Genomic DNA, 9089 nt, shown 5'->3' on the forward strand with positions numbered 1-9089 from the left:
TCTAGAAGGATATTTGTCCAAGGTTATTGCACGTTATACCAGACAAATAAAGCCTAAAGGAAAGTGGCATACAATCACAATTTGAAGCCAATTCTTGTCACTTTGTTTGCCAGTTCATTGTAATACTCCTAACACTTTCAACTACTCCAATTATGCTATTAGTTTACTGATTTCTTGCAACCCTTCATGCAATCATTCTTACTCCAGAAATTATCCTCAACTTGCTCCGCATCATTACCAGTTACTTGAGAGAAGAACTCAACCTTGAGTTACTAGAAAAATTCACAATAGAATGAACAAGTGCGCCAACAATTCTCCTGCTAAACTTGTAAGGTTGTCATACCATCACAAACTGGAACTTTACTAAAAAGTGCAACTTGTCTGGAATCAATTCTACCATGAACTCATTTGTTGAAATTGTCCCATTCACCAAAGTCAGAATAAACTTGCAATGGATTTCTCGAACAACTCGAACTTCCATATTATTGATTTCCAACTGCATGAGCTGAGTCATTTCGATACCTTGATGAAGAGATAGTATGCCAATTTGACTTATTCATCCTTATCAGTACCCGCAAACACACTATTCCTGGCAAATGAGACAGTTAACAACTTATTTGCAACAAAATTGTAATGCTAGGACTGAGATCCCGGGTTCATAAACAACAATGTGATTTTTCATCCATCCTTGACAAGTCGGTATATGTTGTCTCTCTGGCTTAAACTCCCACCTATGTTATACTAGCAAGGTCCCCCAAGTAATACATGACAGGTATCCATATCATCCAGATCACAATTTATCTCATCCTTGTAAAATTTGCCTGTAGACAAAGGAACTTTACATCTCGGTCACTTTCACGGGATTAGCAATTTTAATCCATCCCACCTTATAAGGCTCGGGTTTTTCTTCCAAAGGTAATTTCAACAACTTCACTAAAGAGCCAAAAGCAATATTCTCACAACTTCCACTGTCAATAATTGAATCAACAATATGGTTGGAAATTGTGCATCTGGTTCTAAAGAGTTGGTTATGCTGAGTTGACTCCTTCTTAACATGCTCCACTTTACACACCACAAAGGCAGGTTGCATGTAATCACCATTTTTTCCATCTAGGCTACAAAATGTATTCTTCTTCATCCTACTAATCCTTCGCAACCCTGGTATGCTTAGCCAAATTAACTTGTCTTCGGGATTGCAATAGTTTTTGGATGTGTGATTAGGCTGTCTACACCTCTAACAAACATTACCCCGTTGTTTGGCTTATGGGTTGTTTGCTTGGATATTTCTCTGGAGAGGTATTGGATTGGTAGGCTGGCACTTAGGAACCTCCTTAGGTTCAACCATAGGCCCTTTGTTAGCCCTATAACCTCCACGCAATGGCTCAAGTATTGGCCTTGATTCTTCCTTGTCAGGAGATTCTACTAGCCCCTCGAAATACAAGTATGACAACACATTCCTCAACTTCTTTTTCATAGATAACCTCATCTCAACCTTAGTAGCTAAATTTTGGGCCTCAGTCAAATCAAAGAAAGTTTGACAACCAATTTCATCATCAATATTTTCATTCAACCCATCTAAGTATCTAGAGACTAATTGATTCTCAGATTCCATCACATTATTTCTAAATAATAATTGAGAAACTCAGAGTTATATTCAAGAACCGAGCGATGACCTTGGGTGCAATGTTGAAACTGTGAGAAGGGATATTGCTCGTAGTCTAGAGGCAGGAAATGTGCCTTTAATAGCCTCTTCATCTTCACCCACAATTGGACGGGTTGTTTCCATTGCCATTGTCGATTCATCTAAAGTTGTTCCTACCAAAAGGAAGTATCGCAGGCAACCAATTTAACTAGCTTCTCCTCTGGTATCTCCATGTACTCAAAGAAGCATTTGATCTCTGCCAACCAATCCAAAAATTCCTTGATGCCAAGATTTCCACTGAACGCTAGAACATCTACTTTTAGTTTGAATTCCTCAGTTTGGCGATTCAATTGGCCCCTAGGGTTGGGGATTTCGACATAAGCACCGTTATCTGAAGAACTATCATCATAGGATTGTTCCCTATGGGCTAATACTTGATCCTGATGGATCAATGGTCGCTCGTGGGCCACTCCCTCACTATAATCATCTTTTCTATCATGACCTCTTTGGCCTTGCAAGACATTTTGTTCGTGCATATTAGCTATTTTATTAATTGTTCCTTCCATACGATCAGCACAAGTGGTTAATTCTTGCAATTCTGTGGATGTAGCAAAATCCCTGACTCCATCATTGGGATTGGGGTTACGGTCATATTATTGGCTACCATCCTGGGAGAGACCTGCTCTGGTACCAACTGATACGGGGAGTGTAATCTAAAGGAAAAAGTCACTCAAATAATTTCCTGAATCTGAATCAAAGATTCAAAGAATGAGAAAAAACTCTTAGTTTTATTGGTAAATCCAATAAATTTTGATACAAGTGATAAAAGACTACCAAAGAAACCCTAAGGTGTGCCTATTTACAGGCCACATTAGTTTCCCAAAAGAAAAGAAGAAATAATAGCGTAAAAATTAAAAAAATGCTGAACTTTTTTACAGGCAGAAAACTCGTCGATATAAGGCATGGGCATCTTTTGATCTATTGGATAGATTTCTTTACATGAGGAGTGGGCAAGCTGTAACGAAGAAAGTCATTTGGATAGTAGTTTCAAGTACTCCAATTATGCTGTTAGCTTACTAACTTTTTGTGACCCATCACGCGATCATTCTTGCTCTAGAAATTATTCTTAACTTGCTCTGCATCAAATTCAAAATTCAAATTATAGGGTATGGATGAAGCTTTGGGATTCAGGATGATGCAATCTATAGTCTTTGGAAATTCTTAACTTTTAGAGGTAAGTGATGCCTTTAGGGAAAAAAAATGATTTCGGCAGATAGGTTATTTTATCTTGATACATATTTGAGAAAAATGCATGTGACATGTAAATCAACATTCCGAGAATGGGCAGAGATCTTTGGTTGCTTTAGAGAGATTTGGTGGTGTTATTTTATTATTTGAATCACCCTATATGCATGTTAGTCACGTCCGGGATTTGCTACCAAAGATTTACTATTGTTTAATTGACTATCCAGTAGCTAGTCAGAAAATCGAACCGCAAGAGCATAATTGATGAGTGGGGCTTCGATGATTACAAGTCTCTTTCTTATTTAAGTTGAAAACTGAACACTAGGCAGTAGAATAATAACTTCCTCAGGGTGAGGGACTAATTTACTTTTGGTATTATTGTTGGTGTACTGATGTCCACTCTCGCCTTTTAGTTAGGTATGGTTGATCCCCCGCACTTCTTGGTTGCTGAATTTTATTCTGATAATGGTTGGAGTGAACATCGTCTTCGGCAGTGGCTTCCGGCTAGTTTGGTCTAGATTGTGTAGCAAATTAATTTTTATCCTGACCAAAAGGATTATCTACTCGGAGGTTTACCATTTCTTTGGCTTGGGAAAAATTGCAAATGAGGCGCAATATTTCTATGGTGGACCATTACATTTGGTGTACTATTGTTTCCATTAAAATCTCTTTCTTTGTATGGCAGTTGTTGCGAGGGTTTCTATCGTTGGACTCGCAGCCGCCGCGTAGAGGTTTGACGATTCTTCGGCGGTGTCATTGTTGCTCTGATGCAATGGAAACCCCTGTTCATTTGTTTCTCGAAGGCTTGGTTGCAATTGATGTCTGGAATTGTTTTGGTCAGCGATTTGGGTTATTGGAGCGGTCAACTACAGGTATTTCCTCCATGTTACTTAGTTGTTTTCTCTTGCATCCTTCTATTTGGGTTGATCATATTAGAGTGGCAGTACCTTTGCTGGTATTGTAGTTGCTTTGGAAGGACTGCAATTCAGCTCAGTTTCGTGGTGGTGTGGTGGACTCCCAGTGGGTTATTTTTTCACTTTCATCTGATGCATTGCATTGTCTCTTCGTATATAAGATGTTCCTCCATATGTGAGAGCTGCCACTAATTTGGATGCTAGATCTGTACCTAATGTGAAGTCTGTAAAGGAATAAGTACTCCTTATTTATTTTCCAGTAGCTCCTTTGATAGGCTGATTGGGCTTTTCAATATTTCTTGTATTTTTTAATTATGTTTTAATAAAATAATGAGGTGGCATCCCTCCTCGTGTACAGAATTACCAACAAAAAAAAAAGGGTTGCTCAGTGTGACAGCCCCACCTCTCCCAAGGGCGAACTCGAGGGTATCGGCGGGCCGCCTGCCCAGCTCTCGCCGGGACTCAGTCGTTCACTACAATCCTCAAATATATTACAATATACATCTCAAATACACATCACATGGTCCACAATTATACATCCAAGTCTCCAATAATTACATGTCACAAAAGCAGCGGAAACAATTCTCAACTATACATAAAATGATTCCAAATCAAAACTGTACAAAACATAGGCCATCCAATCACGTGCACAAGTACTATAAGTCCTTCCTTCACCTTGAGCCCTGTGGAGGGGAATAAAATATTTTTGGGGTGAGCTAGAAGCTCAGCGAGTAACCAGCAAAATCATTAAGCAAATATATTTCACAATGTGGCATTTCGATGATTTCGATGATGTCATGATTCAGAGATCAAATGTCCGTTTAGTGCTCTCGTGAGCCAGTGAAATCATTGCACTAGAACACCCAACGCTCAAATAGATCATAACACACGAACAGAGAGAGGAAGCCCCTTTTTGAGCTCCAGATAACCATGAACATGAACCACAAACAGAATGGAGACGTTGGTGTCCAGCACAAGACTTTCCCAGAACTCATTGAAGCCAAAATCATATCATGAATTCACATGCAAGCACACATGAGATGCAATCGAATAAATAATGCAAGAAATATTTCACAAGTACTTTGGAAATAGTTTAGGGTCACTCACCTCCACGGCTCTGAAACCATCCATCATATTGCATTACTTCACTCAAGTCCAAGCCCTAAAGCACAAACGCAAAGCAATCAAGCCCATTCCAAATTCGGAAAGCATTTCCCCTGAATTTTCTTACTTTTCCAGCCACCACGGCTTCATTATATCCTCAGCCAGTCCCAAAGGTACACACACAACAACAAGTTCATCCAATAGCCATTCAGCAAGCTCCAAGTAGTACTCGTACAAGTCAAGCTAGGGAAAAGTCCGGAAATGAAAGTTAAGCTCAAAACTAGAAAAAACAGTTTTGACGTCCTTTTGCGGTAATGGCACAAAAGGTACTATGAGTATCGGATGGAGGTCCAAGACCCACCGTTTCGAAGCTAAGAACCAGGGATACAACAATGTAGAAGGCCTCTCAGTCCAAATCCTAGCACAACTAGGTCAAAAATGCAGAAAACCCAGCCAGAACCTCAATTGCAGGTTCCCAAATCACACAAAACTGTAATACGTCTATCTCAGCCTACACAGGTCCAATTGCATTGATTCCAAAGGCACATGAAAGCTAAGATATCCATCTACATTTCATCAGAAGACCTCAACACCCAAATCCAAAACAATTCCAGTCAAAACAACCCATTTCAGACGCAGTTCTAACATCCTGATGAACCCAGAACAGCAATAGTAATTTCGGCTTATCTCATTCTACACTAATTCAATTGACCTGAAATTTTACAGGAACCCTTAAAACATCAATACCTACAACTTTCATGTTTTGAACCAAGGCCAATTCGGCCTCTATCTAGGACCAAAAATTTCGGACAGAATGAAGAACCAAGAACCCTAATTTTCCAGATTTCTTCCAAAACAGAAATTAATTGCAATCTTCAACTTTTTCCACCTCATAGAGTCCCTAAACATCATTTCCAATCATCATAGATAGCCACACAATCATGGTTATATTAAAACAGAAAATTCCCCAAAAATAATAAAACTTCATTATTTCAATCACAAATCAAGAATCAATCCATAAACTTGCATCTTATACAACCACTAAGCATGCTTTAAGCATCAATTAAAGGAGGAGGGTGGTTCTTCACAACTTACCTTTAAAACAAGAGAGAGACAGCTATGGGTCACCTTAACTTTCCAAACAACTTCACACACCAACTCACAATCACTACTTGAAGAGGTTTTATGGAAGGAATTCAAGATTAAACGGTTAGTTTGTGAGATTGGACAAGATTGGAGCAAGAAACTTGGAAGCTTTTCTTTCTTTTCTTGTAAGAAGAGGTTCAGCCAAGCTTGAAGGAAAAATGGAAGATTTTTGGTCAATTTTGATATTAATTTGGTAAAGGCATGAATAGTGGTCAAATGGCAAGACTAACTCTTATGGTGACACTTGTCACCTTTAGGTTTAAAACTTATCTTTTTGTCTCTCCAATACAAATATCTTAACACTTTGTAAAATAATATCACTTAATACAAAATTCCAACAAGTTGTCAAAAATATAATGCATTTACCGCACTTGCGGGTCCCACGTTCAAAATACGCTTTTAATTTCTCAAAAACTAACCGATACTAGAAAAATCATTTTCAAACTATCTTTGCTCATAAATTTTATCTGGGGAATTTTTCTAATAAAGAAAATGTAGAAAGGCGGGCAAGTAAATAAAATAAACCCTAGAAAATTAGAAAATTTCCGGGTTCTCAAACTCATTTTTTTCTTCGGGGCGTCACAAACTCCCCTCCTTAAAAGAATGTCGTCCTCGACATTCCATCTTGTACTAATCAAGTCAAGACATCCCGCAAGAATCACTAATATTGCAAACCAAACCCACAGTCCGGCATCCTAAACTTCAAGCCTAGGATACACTACAGAGATCTGAAGCCTAAGCTCTGATACCAACTGTGACAGCCCCACCTCTCCCAAGGGCGAACCCGAGGGTATCGGCGGGCCGCCTGCCCAGCTCTCGCCGGGACTCAGTCGTTCACTACAATCCTCAAATATATTACAATATACATCTCAAATACACATCACATGGTCCACAATTATACATCCAAGTCTCCAATAATTACATGTCACAAAAGCAGCGGAAACAATTCTCAACTATACATAAAATGATTCCAAATCAAAACTGTACAAAACATAGGCCATCCAATCACGTGCACAAGTACTATAAGTCCTTCCTTCGCCTTGAGCCCTGTGGAGGGGAATAAAATATTTTTGGGGTGAGCTAGAAGCTCAGCGAGTAACCAGCAAAATCATTAAGCAAATATATTTCATAATGTGGCATTTCGATGATTTCGATGATGTCATGATTCAGAGATCAAATGTCCGTTTAGTGCTCTCGTGAGCCAGTGAAATCATTGCACTAGAACACCCAACGCTCAAATAGATCATAACACACGAACAGAGAGAGGAAGCCCCTTTTTGAGCTCCAGATAACCATGAACATGAACCACAAACAGAATGGAGACGTTGGTGTCCAGCACAAGACTTTCCCAGAACTCATTGAAGCCAAAATCATATCATGAATTCACATGCAAGCACGCATGAGATGCAATCGAATAAATAATGCAAGAAATATTTCACAAGTACTTTGGAAATAGTTTAGGGTCACTCACCTCCACGGCTCTGAAACCATCCATCATATTGCATTACTTCACTCAAGTCCAAGCCCTAAAGCACAAACGCAAAGCAATCAAGCCCATTCCAAATTCGGACAGCATTTCCCCTGAATTTTCTTACTTTTCCAGCCACCACGGCTTCATTATATCCTCAGCCAGTCCCAAAGGTACACACACAACAACAAGTTCATCCAATAGCCATTCAGCAAGCTCCAAGTAGTACTCGTACAAGTCAAGCTAGGGAAAAGTCCGGAAATGAAAGTTAAGCTCAAAACTAGAAAAAACAGTTTTGACGTCCTTTTGCGGTAATGGCACAAAAGGTACTATGAGTATCGGATGGAGGTCCAAGACCCACCGTTTCGAAGCTAAGAACCAGGGATACAACAATGTAGAAGGCCTCTCAGTCCAAATCCTAGCACAACTAGGTCAAAAATGCAGAAAACCCAGCCAGAACCTCAATTGCAGGTTCCCAAATCACACAAAACTGTAATACGTCTATCTCAGCCTACACAGGTCCAATTGCATTGATTCCAAAGGCACATGAAAGCTAAGATATCCATCTACATTTCATCAGAAGACCTCAACACCCAAATCCAAAACAATTCCAGTCAAAACAACCCATTTCAGACGCAGTTCTAACATCCTGATGAACCCAGAACAGCAATAGTAATTTCGGCTTATCTCATTCTACACTAATTCAATTGACCTGAAATTTTACAGGAACCCTTAAAACATCAATACCTACAACTTTCATGTTTTGAGCCAAGGCCAATTCGGCCTCTATCTAGGACCAAAAATTTCGGACAGAATGAAGAACCAAGAACCCTAATTTTCCAGATTTCTTCCAAAACAGAAATTAATTGCAATCTTCAACTTTTTCCACCTCATAGAGTCCCTAAACATCATTTCCAATCATCATAGATAGCCACACAATCATGGTTATATTAAAACAGAAAATTCCCCAAAAATAATAAAACTTCATTATTTCAACCACAAATCAAGAATCAATCCATAAACTTGCATCTTATACAACCACTAAGCATGCTTTAAGCATCAATTAAAGGAGGAGGGTGGTTCTTCACAACTTACCTTTAAAACAAGAGAGAGACAGCTATGGGTCACCTTAACTTTCCAAACAACTTCACACACCAACTCACAATCACTACTTGAAGAGGTTTTATGGAAGGAATTCAAGATTAAACGGTTAGTTTGTGAGATTGGACAAGATTGGAGCAAGAAACTTGGAAGCTTTTCTTTCTTTTCTTGTAAGAAGAGGTTCAGCCAAGCTTGAAGGAAAAATGGAAGATTTTTGGTCAATTTTGATATTAATTTGGTAAAGGCATGAATAGTGGTCAAATGGCAAGACTAACTCTTATGGTGACACTTGTCACCTTTAGGTTTAAAACTTATCTTTTTGTCTCTCCAATACAAATATCTTAACACTTTGTAAAATAATATCACTTAATACAAAATTCCAACAAGTTGTCAAAAATATAATGCATTTACCGCACTTGCGGGTCCCACGTTCAAAATACGCTTTTAATTTCTCAAAAACTAACCGATA

The sequence above is a fragment of the Coffea eugenioides genome, chromosome 1 (assembly GCF_003713205.1).
Source record: "Coffea eugenioides isolate CCC68of chromosome 1, Ceug_1.0, whole genome shotgun sequence".
Taxonomy (NCBI): Eukaryota; Viridiplantae; Streptophyta; class Magnoliopsida; order Gentianales; family Rubiaceae; genus Coffea; species Coffea eugenioides.